The sequence below is a fragment of the Triticum aestivum genome, chromosome 6B, assembly GCF_018294505.1.
Source record: "Triticum aestivum cultivar Chinese Spring chromosome 6B, IWGSC CS RefSeq v2.1, whole genome shotgun sequence".
Classification (NCBI taxonomy): Eukaryota; Viridiplantae; Streptophyta; class Magnoliopsida; order Poales; family Poaceae; genus Triticum; species Triticum aestivum.
The window spans coordinates 557,087,864-557,102,051 of NC_057810.1; the positions used below are offsets into that span (position 1 = coordinate 557,087,864).

General features: G+C 46.3%; 1 protein-coding gene across 1 annotated transcript in view; it reads left to right on the top strand.

The window, feature by feature from the left end:
* Positions 1-14,188, top strand: part of LOC123137981 (quinone oxidoreductase PIG3) — an 82,493-nt gene that overhangs the window by 11,628 nt on the left and 56,677 nt on the right. The gene's annotated exons all lie outside the window — the stretch shown is intronic.

The following is a 14,188-nucleotide window of genomic DNA, read 5'->3' on the forward strand; positions in this document are numbered from 1 at the left end:
GTTACAGAACGATGTGATCCAATGTCTTGTCAGTTTCGAGTTGGTGTTCCCGCCATCCTTCTTCAATATTATGACGCACCTCCTGGTTCACCTAGTCGAAGAGATTTTCGTTCTCGGTCCTGTATTTCTACACAATATGTTCCCCTTCGAGAGGTTCATGGGAGTATTAAAGAAATATGTTCGTAACCGTGCTAGGCCAGAAGGAAGCATCGCCAAGGGCTATGGAAATGAGGAGGTAATTGAGTTTTGTGTTGACTTTGTTCCTGACCTTAAGCCGATTGGTCTTCCTCGATCGCGGCACGAGGGGAGACTAAGTGGAAAAGGCACGATCGGAAGGAAATCAACGATATGTATGGACGGCCATTCTCTGACTGAAGCACACCACACTGTACTGACCAATTCCAGCTTGGTGGCTCCGTACTTTGAGAAACACAAGAATATTTTACGCTCGGACAACCCGGGGAAGCCTGAATCCTGGATTAGGAAGGCCCACATGGAGACTTTCGGCAGTTGGTTGAGAAAACATTTAATGAATGACAATGATGTTGTAGATCAGCTGTACATGTTGGCCAAGACACCATCTTCGACTATAATGACTTTCCGAGGGTACGAGATAAATGGGAATACATTTTACACGATCGCCCAAGATAAAAAGAGCACCAACCAAAACAGTGGTGTCCGCTTTGATGCAGCAACCGAGAATGGGCAAAAGGTCACATATTATGGTTACATAGAGGAGATATGGGAACTTGACTATGGACCCTCCTTTAAGGTCCCTTTGTTCCGGTGCAAATGGTTCAAGCTAACAGGAGGTGGGGTAAAGGTGGACCAGCAATACGGAATGACAATGGTGGATTTCAACAATCTTGGTTACCTTGACGAACCATTCGTCCTAGCGAAAGATGTCGCTCAGGTTTTCTATGTGAAGGACATGAGTAGCAAACCGAGGAAACGGAAAGATAAGAAAACGATCAGTACATCATGCGATGATCCAAAGCGCCACATTGTTCTTTCAGGGAAAAGAAACATCGTGGGAGTGGAGGACAAGACAGACATGTCAGAAGATTATAATATGTTTGCTGAAATTCCGCCCTTCAAAGTGAACACCGACCCAAGCATTAAGTTAAATGATGAGGATGCTCCATGGATACGGCACAATCGTAAGCAAGCAGGGACACAAGGGAAGAAATGATGTGTAATAATTTATTGTACCAAACTTTGTTGAATGGATCATGTGAATTATATTACCCGTGATGTGTTTGGTGTCCATTTTCGAATGATTCGAGATACCACTGATGATACATGAAATTAAACAGAAAACAATACAAATTAAAAAGAAAACAATACAAATTAAAAAGAAAACAATACAAATTAAACAGAAAACAATACAAATTGAACAGGAAACAATACAAATTAAAAAGAAAACAATACAAATTAAACAGAAAACAGGTTTGGGGGGGGGGGCTGAAACCCTAAACCTGCGGCGGCCTTTAGTCGCGGTTGGCGACGAGACCCGCGACTAAAGGGTACCCTTTAGTCGCGGTTGGCGACGAGACCCGCGACTAAAGGGTACCCTTTAGTCGCGGTTGGCGACGAGACCCGCGACTAAAGGGGGGGCTATAAATACGAGGTCCGATTCTCGTCTTCTCCGATTCCCGCCTGTTCGTCTCTGCCGCGCCCTCGACGCCGCCCGCCGTCGCCCTCGCCCACCGCGCTGCTCATCCGGGCCGCCGACCGTCCGTCCCGGCCGCCGTGCTGCTCATCCAGGTCGCCGCCTGTCCGACCCCGGCCGCCGCGCTGCTCATCCGGGCCGCCGACCGTCCGTCCCGGCCGCCGTGCTGCTCATCCAGGCCGCCGCCTGTCCGACCCCGGCCGCCGCGCTGCTCATCCGGGCCGCCGCCCGTCTGTCCCGCTGCTCATCCAGGCCGCCGCCCGTCCGTCCCCGGCGGGACGACGTGTACGCGCAGGCGTGGGAGCCCGCTGCCAGCTACGCCCGTGAGACGGAGCGCCTCTCCGCCAAGGAGTCCCTCCTCGCCGTGAGCTTCTCCCACCTCGTCCCCTGTTCCCCTTCCTTGCAGGACGAATGGATAGTTGGCTACAGCCGGCAAAAAAAATTGAAAACACAAACAATTTTCTGAAACTCCGGAACAAAATTTGAAAACACGAACAAATTTGTGAAAATCAAACATTTTTTGAAAATATGAACATTTTTGAAAAACAGAACATTTTTTAAAAGGAGAACATTTTTTAAAAAGAAAAAGAAAAAGAACAATAAACAAAAAAAGAAAAGAAAAACGAAACAGAAAAAGAAAGGAAAAGAAATGAAAATAAAAAAAGGGTTGGGAACCCTCGTAGGTGCGTTCGCTCGACAGTTTGACGCAGACAGCGTCATATAGGAAATTCCAACGTATCCTAATCACTGTTTCGGCGTCGGCTACAACGGGCCGGTGCATTAGCAGCAGTACAGCCGCGGAGGCTGCAACTGCAGCCCGGCTAGCTAAGACCCAGGCTCGGCCATATCCAGCCCTGTGTGACGCTCTTTGCATCAAAAAGTCGACGCGTCTCACAGGACGTAGCTCACCTGGGCCGGCCCATTTTGGGTTCGCGACATGACAAATTGGAATTTCCTCCCTCTCCATGACGCCGTCGTCTGCCGCCCCGTCTCGCGCTCTACCGCGACACCCTCTCCCACCCCTTCCTCGCCCCCTCCTTTTGCCACCGCCCTTTCGCCACCGCCACCGCCACCGCCACCGCCCCCCTTCTTCACTTAATTAATTTGTTTTTACTACATGTTTTCAGGACTGACATAATGGCGGACGATAGAGCTGACCCGATTATGGACAACTATGATCCGGACGGTGAAGCACATATGTTCGGCATCATAAACGGCGATATTCTATATGTGCCGACTGGAGAAGAAGAAGATGATATCTCTTCTTATCTGAACCTTGACGGTGAAGATGAAGGGCGCCGTCAGCAAGATGATGCCGAACAAACGTCGATAAAAGACGATCTTCAAATGGAAGTAGCAACCACCTCCGGCGCCGAGGTATATATATACATTGAGCCTCTGGTGATACAAACAAACTGATTTGAATAAATATGTGTGTACTAACGCGCGCGACTCTCTTTCTTATTTTAGCCCTCGGCCGGATCGTCGAAACAATCGAGTACGTCGTCAAAGCGTGGCGCAACCAAGACGATGAAACAAGGAGAAACATGCACCATCGAGGTTGTCGACAGTGCAACCGGCAGGCCGCTGGAGCCCCGCAAGAACGCCACCAAGTTTGTCAGCCAATGCGGAGCCATTGTTAGAGACAACGTCTCGATCACCGTCCAGGAGTGGAATGAGCCAAAGAAGGCACGAATTGATGGTTTCACTTTTGTCGATAAGAGAACAAAAAAAGATTGCTTCAAGAAGCTTATGGAACATTTCGTTCTACCTCCGGAATACAACAAATTCGATGAGGAGGGTAACAAGATTGAGGAAAACAAGGAGAGGAGGAGGCTAGTCAAACAGTTCGCTCTTCATAAGATGGCCGACGCATTCCGGAAATAAAGCAAAATCTAGCCCATGACTTTGTCAAGCAGAACAAGACTCCGGATTTCAAAGGACAATATGAGAAACTGAAACATGATTGGCCAGAATTTGTGAAGCAAAAGAAATCGGAGCAGTTCATTCAAATATCGAAAAAAATAAGGAAAATGCGGCTAAGAAGGAGTACAATCATGTTATGGGGCCAGGAGGGTATCGCATTTGGGTGCCTAGGTTGGAGAAGATGGAGAACGAGCTGAGGGCGCGAGGAATCCGTCCAGGTACGGAGGGATGGGACCCAAGGGCCAAAAGCTGGTGGTACGGGCATGGGGGAACGCTGAACCCGGAGACAGGGGAGTGTGTTTACCGGGGCAAATTAATTAAACCCACCCAAGCCCTTATTAACGCAATGAGGGATGCTCAACAGGGGGAGATCAAGTTCAACAGAGAGAACGACGCGCTGACAAAAGCCCTCGGGAATCCTGAACACGGAGGACGTGTACGAGGCATGGGGCACATTCCGTGGAAAATAGGGTTCCCCCAGAACGATGACCCGTACGGTTACAGAAGCCGTAAGAGAAAGATGGATCGGGAAGCAGATGTTGTGGCGCGGTTGGCATCGGAAATGGATGTGATGAAGAAAACCATGAGTGTACTAGTAGCCGAAAGAGATGCAGCTCGGGTGCAGCATGAAGATCATCCAGCGGATCTCGGAAGCCAGCAGCGGAGAAGCAGCGTGGCTTCCACGGAGGCCCCACCGGCTGGTGCAGATGCACCGACGATCGAAATTACTGCACCGGAGCCTCTGGTGGTCGAAATTACTTCACCGGAGCCTCCTCGCTACCCCGTGGACGATATAAAGGAGATGAAAGAATGTCATCTGTATTATCCTATCGGGAACATGTCCATGAAGGTAGCCATCGGCAGTGCTTTACCATGTTTACCTGGAGCACTCCACCACAACAACCCCATTCAAGATGGCTATGCTCGTGTCACGGTGGAGGACATAGTCCAAGGGTTTGAGGACCTGGAGATTGACATTGCTACACCTGAAGGGGAGAAAAGACTTGGAGATGTCAAGCGCCATTTCATTCTATGGCAAAAGAAGTTTATCAAGTTTCCAGGCGAGGCGCCAAGGACAACAAGTCCACCCCCCTACGGTGGTGGTGGTGGCGGTGGCGGTGGTGGTGGTGGTGGTGGTGGTGGCGGTTCACCTACACCTCCGTCACGTCAGCCGACGCCGCCCCCCAGTCCACAACGTCCGGCGGGTGATCAGCCGCCGCCCCCCAGTCCTCGTCCGGCGGGTGATCAGACGCCGCCCCCCAATCCACCTCCGGCAAAGAAGCAGAAGCAGTCCTGGATTATTAACCCGGACCCTTATGTACCTAAGACCACAAAGGTACCGGAGCCATCACTGAAGCCTCTCCCCACAAGGCCTAGGGAACGTAGTGCCGAGGAAGTCGACGCGGCCGCGGCTGCTGATTTGGAGAAATGGAAGGCGGACTGCAAGAAGAAAAGAGAGCCCGAGCCCAAGCCAGTATTTTCTGATGAGCAAAAGAAGTGGGCTAAGTCATTTTTGAGCACACCGTCCCAAGCCGCGAAGAATCTGCCTAACGACTATGCACGTGAACTTCGCAGGCAGGCACTCATGTTCAAGGAGAACAAAGAGCGGGAGAAGGCCGAAATTAAAAAAAGCGGGAAACAAGTTGCCCAGCTCGGGGAACAAAGTAAACAATCGATTGCCCCGCTTATAGTGGAAGCCTTCTGTCCGGATGCCCCCGAGATCATACAAGCTGCGGCAGCACAGGGATTGACTGTAACGAGTGCCAGAGAACAAGCGGCCAACTTAGGTATTACTCTTCGTGAACTGTTAGGCCTTGATGAGGCGCCAGTGAAGGAGGTAGTAATTACATATGTCAAGAATGGGCCTCTCGTCGAGCCTGCGCAGGAAAAGGATCTACCTCCACAAATGAAAGGTCTGCTGAAATGGTACAAGGGTTACATAAAAAATAAAAACGCCAAAGAATATATTTATGCGGAAGTTAGACATGAGCATCACTTCAAACATTACTATGTACAAATTGAACTGAGTGAATTGTTCCAGCTTTTCAATCTGCGCGAGCTCGATAAATCTATCATCAGTTGCTACGTTCTGTAAGTGATTTATTAATTTCTACCCCATCTCGTTCATATTGCCTGCACTATATATATGTCCTAACTATATTGTTGTGTCCGCTATTATACATGCAGAATGAAGATTAAGGAATGCAGAGTAAGGAACATCCATGATGTTGGGTTCATTGACCCACACATCGTTAATGGACATGTGTTGGAGCGTCACCCCGCCGACGTGGAGGCAGACCTGTGGCACTTTCTTACAAAGCAGGAACTCAAAAGTGATATTCTATTTCCTTACCATTTTGAGTGAGTGTTTCTGTCTTGAGCACATTCTCTTTTGTTTACTCCATGCATGGTATGTGGCCGGCTAATCGATGAGTTATGCATGACGTACTGTGCATGTATCGTGTCCGCAGGTTCCACTGGATTCTGCTAGTAATTAAAGTTAACACCTCAGAATGTCTCGTCCACGACTCTGTGAATATGGATCCAAAGCTTTGGGGCGGCATGAGAAGAATGCTGCAGAAGTAATTATTTTCATTCATTTGCGCTCTATATCGATCGGCCTATTTCGTTCATTTCCTAATATCAAGTAACTAATTAATAACTCTCTTGTTCATTTAATTTTCTTTGCCTCGTAGGGTTTGGAGACGGTTCGTAGATACAAAGGTCGGTGAATTCAAAAGAGAGCTAGAATTCAAAATGTTAAAGGCTAAGAATGCTGGGGATATTCAGCCACCGGAGACCAATCTATGTGGATACTATGTCTGTGAGATGATCCGGAGATACACCTCTGAGCGGGTTCCGAGTGATACCAATGCTCAGAGGAATAACCTCCGGTGGATGCTTAGTCCAGAAGCTCGCTTCCGACCACTTCAAGAGGAACTAGCTGGATGGTTCAGCAGGGAAGTCCTCCATCCTAAAGGAGAACACTATTACGAGGACGTGGAACTTTATATGCATTAAATCATGTATGGAAACTTGTTCAAAATTGTATATGGTCATCCGATGATATTGAATATATATTGTATATTCCTCTTGAATTCTTTTTGGTTCTAATTTCAAATTTATTTGAAATTGTACATTCATATGCATGTATGTAGTACCGTAGAATATATGAAACTCCTTCAAAATTAAAATAAAGCACAAAAGAAATAAAACAATACAAATTAAACAGAAAACAGGTTTAGGGGGGGGGGCTAAAACCCTAAACCTGCGGCGGCCTTTAGTCGCGGTTGGCCAGAAGAACCGCGACTAAAGGTCCTCCGCCCCGACGGCCACCTGGCGCCCACGTGGACGGGCCTTTAGTCGCGGTTCTTAAGCAACCGCGACTAAAGGGGGGGCCTTTAGTCGCGCCCGTTCGGTCGCGGTTGCGCAACCGCGACTAATGGCAGTTGCGAACCGCGACCAAAGGCCTTTTTTCCACCAGTGTATACGGATGTATATGAGCATATTTTAAAGTATATATTCACTCGTTTTGCTCCGTACATGGTCCTTGTTGAAATCTCTAAAAAGACTTATATTCCTAAAGACCTTTTTCTCTTCGGAGCAGAATACAATGAAGTGGGGTATCCCATTGCCTTCAGAGGCTTTCTTATCTCAGTTGGAGTGTGATTCCTTGCTCCTATTCATGGATCTTTACGTATAACTTTGGTCCTTCCTTTAACTGGCCATGGAAAAATATAGGTTAAAGTGTTGCACCTTGTCGGTGTGGTAATTCTTGTTTGTTGTACCAAATAATGCCCTCCTTGTGTTCTTCCAGTCTATCTATATAACAATGCCCTCCTTGTGTTGGTTTCTGCAGGAAGTTTATATAAAGGATTGTCGATAGTTAGTCCGATAATCAAATAAGATCATGCAAATGTATATTTTGGAGGGTTGTTCTTAACGGTAATGACCAAGGTAAAATACAACAATGGGAAAATATTGTGCGATGCTATCTGGGAGAAAATATTCTGACTATGAGCCAGTCGTCTTGGAGCCATATCAATTTTCAGATAATTAAAATATGGATGTCGGATTCATAATCAGGAAAATGATCCGACGGCCGAAATGCCCTGAGCGCCGACAGAGCTCCGTTTCCCCCTTGGTTCTTATTTCTGGATAGGAGCCATAGCAATTTTGAGATAAGTAAAATATGGATGTCAGATTCATAACAGGTTAATAGTACACAATCCAACTAAGACTAGGACTCCGTCATATAGGAGCCATAGCAGTTTTCACTATACTAATGCTGACACGTATAATTTACATACTACAATTTACAATTTGACAACTGAAAAATGGCTACTCCAATGGTTGTGCATATATTCTTTAATAAGTGAACTTGCCAAAGTTCAGTGTCAATCTTTCTTGTGCACTCATATGCTCAGATTCCAAAATAATAAGAAGCTTGAATCATACCAAGAACTTGGGTTGTGAAATTCACTGGCCACATCTCTTGTCCAAATCTGCAAAAGAACATAGTGAAATGAGGAAAATTCAGTAGTAGTATTTCATATTATCTATGAAAAACTTGCTTTAGTTACCTTGGGTACGTACAAGCAAGGGAGGTCACATGCCACAGCATGAGCTGATGCTTTCATTTCACCGAACAATCCAGAAGTAATAATACAAAAGTTCATATAGGCATGACTAAACTGCATATCAACTAGATTTTGTTCAACTATGAATTCTACAGCCCAGTCGTTGCTCCTACTATTCTTTCACTCTAAACTCGCTTCACCTTTGGCAATTTTGGAAGAATGTGTAGATTTTTAACTCTAATATCCAAAATCCCGTATAATATAATGTTCATAACAACACTACGCTAATTAGTCCCTCAATCATATCTAGTGCCACATGATTTCCAACTCTAAAACAATGGCCTCGTCAGCAATCCTTCCTAATGAACCCAGAATAATTTTAAATTATGTAACTCGAGGCAGTGTGAAGTCATATGGAGCATCAAGTTGTACACTGAACTTAAGGAAATATGCCCTAGAGGAAATAATAAAGTTATTATTTATTTTCTTATTTCATGATAAATGTTTATTATTCATGCTAGAATTGTATTAACCGGAAACTTAGTACATGTGTGAATACATAGACAAAACATAGTGTCCCTAGTATGCCTCTACTTGACTAGCTCGTTAATCAAAGATGGTTATGTTTCCTAACCATAGACATGTGTCGTCATTTGATAAACGGGATCACATCATTAGGAGAATGATGTGATGGACGTGACCCATCCGTTAGCTAAGCATTATGATCATTACAGTTTCATTGCTACTGCTTTCTTCATGACTTATACATGTTCCTCAGAGTATGAGATTATACAACTCCCGAATACCGGAGGAACAAATTGTGTGCTATCAAATGTCACAACGTAAATGGGTGATTATAAAGACGCTCTACAGGTGTCTCCCAAGGTGTTTGTTGGGTTGGCATAGATCGAGATTAGCATTTGTCACTCCGTGTTTTGGAGAGGTATCTCTGGGCCCTCTCGGTAATACTCATCACTATAAGCCTTGCAAGCAATGTGACTAATGAGTTAGTTGCGGGATGAAGTATTACAGAACGAGTAAAGAGACTTGCCGGTAACGAGATTGAACTAGGTATGATGATACCGACGATCGAATCTCGGGCAAGTAACATACCGATGACAAAGGGAACAACGTATGTTGTTATGTGGTTTGACCGATAAAGATCTTCGTAGAATATGTAGGAGCCAATATGAGCATCCAGGTTCCGCTATTGGTTATTGACGGAAGATGTGTCTCGATCATGTCTACATAGTTCTCGAACCCGTAGGGTTCGCACGCTTAACGTTCAATGACGATATGTATTATGAGTTATGTGTTTTTGATGATAGAAGTTTGTTCGGAGTCCCGTATGAGATCATGGATGTGACGAGGAGTCTCAAAATGGCCGAGACATAAAGATTGATATATTGTACCATGTTATTCATGAAGGAAATATGCCCTAGAGGCAATAATAAAGTTGTTATTTATTTCCTTATATCATGATAAATGTTTATTATTCATGCTAGAATTGTATTAACCGGAAACATAATACTTGTGTGAATACATAGACAAACAGAGTGTCACTAGTATGCCTCTACTTGACTAGCTCGTTGATCAAAGATGGTTATGTTTCCTGACCATAGACATGTGTTGTCATTTGATTAACGGGATCATATCATTAGGAGAATGATGTGATTGACTTGACCCATTCCGTTAACTTAGCACTTGATCATTTAGTATTCTGCTATTGCTTTCTTCATGACTTATACATGTTCCTATGACTATGAGATTATTCAACTCCCGTTTACCGGAGGAACACTTTGTGTGCTACCAAACGTCACAACGTAAATGGGTGATTATAAAGGTGCTCTACAGGTGTCTCCGAAGGTACTTGTTGGGTTGGCGTATTTCGAGATTAGGATTTGTCACTCCGATTGTCGGAGAGGTATCTCTGGGCCCACTCGGTAATGCACATCACTTAAGCCTTGCAAGCTAATGAGTTAGTTGCGGGATGATGTATTACGGAACGAGTAAAGAGACATGCCGGTAACGAGATTTAACTAGGTATTGAGATACTGACGATCGAATCTCGGGCAAGTAACATACCGATGACAAAGGGAACAACGTATTTGTTATGCGGTTTGACTGATAAAGATCTTCGTAGAATATGTAGGAACCAATATGAGCATCCAGGTTCCGCTATTGGTTATTAACCGGAGACGTGTCTCGGTCATGTCTACATAGTTCTCGAACCCGTAGGGTCCGCACGCTTAAAGTTTGGTGACGATCGTAATTAGGGTTTTTGTGTTTTGATGTACCGAAGGTTGTTAGGAGTCCCGATGTGATCACGGACATGACGAGGAGTCTCGAAATGGTCGAGACATAAAGATTGATATATTGGAAGCCTATATTTGGATATCAGAATCGTTCCGGGTGAAATCGGGATTTTACCGGAGTACCAGGGGGTTACCGGAACCCCCCCGGGGGTTAATGGGCCTACATGGGCCCTAAGGGAGAAGAGGAGGGCCGGCCAGGGCAGGCCGCGCCCCCCCAGTCTGAATAGGACAAGGAAGGGGGGAGGGTGGCGCCCCCCTTTCCTCTTTCCCCCTTCCCCTTTCCTTCTCCAACAAGGCAAGAGGGGGGAGTCCTACTCCCGGTGGGAGTAGGACTCCTCCAGGCGCACCCCTAGGGGTCGGCCGCACCTCACCCTCCCTTGTTTATATACGGGGGCAGGGGGCACCCCATAACACACAAGTTGATCTTCGTGATCGTTCCTTAGCCGTGTGCAGTGCCCCCCTCCACCATATTCCACATCGGTCATATCGTAGCGGTGCTTAGGCGAAGCCCTGCGTCGGTAGAACATCATCACCGTCATCACGCCGTCGTGCTGACGAAACTCTCCCTCAACACTCAACTGGATCGGAGCTCGAGGGACGTCACCGAGTTGAACGTGTGCAGAACTCGGAGGTGCCGTACGTTCGGTACTTGGATCGGTCGGATCGAGAAGACGTACGACTACTTCCTCTACGTTGTGTCTGTTGGGGAACGTAGCAGAAATTCAAAATTTTCTACGCATCAATCTATGGAGTAATCTAGCAACGAGGGAAGGAGAGTGCATTTACATACCCTTGTAGATCGCTAAGCGGAAGCGTTCAAGTGAACGGGGTTGAAGGAGTCGTACTCGTCGTGATCCATATCACCGGAGATCCTAGAGCCGAACGGACGGCACCTCCGCGTTCAACACACGTGCAGCACGGTGACGTCTCCCGTGCCTTGATCCAGCAAGGAGAAAGGGAGAGGTTGGGGAAGACTCCGTCCAGCAGCAGCACGACGGCGTGGTGGTGGTGGAGGAGCGTGGCAATCCTGCAGGGCTTCGCCAAGCACCGCGGGAGAGGAGGAGGACTTGGGAGAGGGGGAGGGCTGCGCCAGAACTTGGGTGCGGCTACCCTTCCACCCCCACATATATATAGGGGCAAGGGAGAGGGGGGCCGGCCCCCTCAGATCCAATCTAAGGAGGGGGCGGCGGCCAGGGGGGTTGCCTTGGGCCCTGGGGGGAGGGGGAGGGCTCACCATCCCACCTGGGGCTGTTCCCCTCCCACACTTGGCCCATGCAGCCCTCTGGGGCCAGTGGCCCCACTTGGTGGACCCCCGGGACCCTCCCGGTGGTCCGGTACATTACCGATAGCACCCGGAACTTTTCCGGTGACCAAAACAGGACTTCCCATATATAAATCTTTACCTCCGTACCATTCCGGAACTCCTCGTGACGTCTGGGATCTCATCCGCGACCCCGAACAACATTAGGTAACCACATACAAACTTCCTTTATACCCTAGCGTCATCGAATCTTAAGTGTGTAGACCCTACGGGTTCGGGAACCATGCAGACATGACCGAGACAACTCTCCGGTCAATAACCAACAGCGGGATCTGGATACCCATGTTGGCTCCCACATGTTCCACGATGATCTCATCGGATGAACCACGATGTCAAGGATTCAATCAATCCCGTATACAATTCCCTTTGTCTAGCGGTATTGTACTTGCCCGAGATTCGATCGTCGGTATGCCGATACCTTGTTCAATCTTGTTACCGGCAAGTCTCTTTACTCGTTCCGTAACACATCATCCCGTGATCAACCCCTTGGTCACATTGTGCACATTATGATGATGTCCTACCGAGTGGGCCCAGAGATACCTCTCCGTCACATGGAGTGACAAATCCCAGTCTCGATTCGTGCCAACCCAACAGCCACTTTCGGAGATACCCGTAGTGCACCTTTATAGCTACCGAGTTACGTTGTGATGTTTGGTACACCCAAAGCATTCCTACGGTATCCGGCAGTTGCACAATCTCATGGTCTAAGGAAATGATACTTGACATTAGAAAAGCTTTAGCATATGAACTACACGATCTTTGTGCTAGGCTTAGGATTGGGTCTTGTCCATCACATCATTCTCCTAATGATGTGATCCCATTATCAACGACATCCAATGTCCATGGTCAGGAAACCGTAACCATCTATTGATCAACGAGCTAGTCAACTAGAGGCTTACTAGGGACATGGTGTTGTCTATGTACCCACACATGTATCTGAGTTTCCTATCAATACAATTATAGCATGGATAATAAACGATTATCATGAACAAGGAAATATAATAATAATAACTAATTTATTATTGCCTCTAGGGCATATTTCCAACAGTCTCCCACTTGCACTAGAGTCAATAATCTAGTTCACATCGCCATGTGATTAACACTCACAGGTCACATCGCCATGTGACCAACATCCAAAGAGTTTACTAGTGTCACTAAACTAGTTCACATCATCATGTGATTAAGACTCAATGAGTTCTGGGGTTTGATCATGTTTTGCTTGTGAGAGAGGTTTTTAGTCAACGGGTCTGCAACATTCAGATCCGTATGTACTTCGCAAATCTCTAGGTCAAATTGTAAATGCTGCTTCCACGCTCTAGTTGGAGCTATTCCAAATGGTTGCTCCACTATACGTATCCGGTTTGCTACTCAGAGTCACTCGGATAGGTGTTAAAGCTTGCATCGATGTAACCCTTTACGCCGAACTCTTTATCACCTCCATAATCGAGAAACATGTCCTTATTTACTCCAAGGACAATTTTTTGACCGCTGTCCAATGATCCATTCCTGGATCATTCTTGTACCCCTTGACTAACTCATGGCAAGGCACACTTCCGGTGCGGTACACAGCATAGCATACTATAGAGCCTATGTCTGAAGCATAGGGGACGACCTTCGTCCTTTCTCTCTATTCTGCCGTGGTCGAGCTTTAAGTCTTAACTTCGTACCTTACAACTCAGGAAAGAACTCCTTTGACTGATCCATCTTGAACACCTTCAAGATCATGTCAAGGTATGTGCTCATTTAAAAGTACCATTTAGCATTTTTGATCTATCCTCATAGATCTTGATGCTCAATGTTCAAGAAGCTTAATCCAGGTTTTCTATTGAAGAACACCTTTCAAACAACCCTATATGCTTTCCAGAAATTCTACATCATTTCTGATCAACAATATGTCAACAACATATACTTATCAGAAATTCTATAGTGCTCCCACTCACTTCTTTGGAAATACAAATTTCTCATAAACTTTGTATAAACCCAAAATATTTGATCATCTCATCAAAGCGTACATTCCAACTCCGAGATGCTTACTCCAGTCCTTAGAAGGATCGCTGCAACTAGCATACCTTTTAGCATCCTTAGGATCGACAAAACCTTTCTGATTGTATCGCATACAACCTTTCCTTACGAAAACTGGTAAGGAAACTCGTTTTGACATCCATTTGGCAGATTTCATAAATGCAGCTAATGCTAACATGATTCCGACGGACTTAAGCATCGCTACGGATGAGAAAATCTCATCGTAGTCAACTTCCTTAAACTTGTGAAAAACTCTTCGCCACAAGTCGAGCTTCATAGACGGTGACATTACCGTCCATGTCCGTCTTCTTCTTAAAGATCCATTTATCTCTATGGCTTGCCAATCATCGGG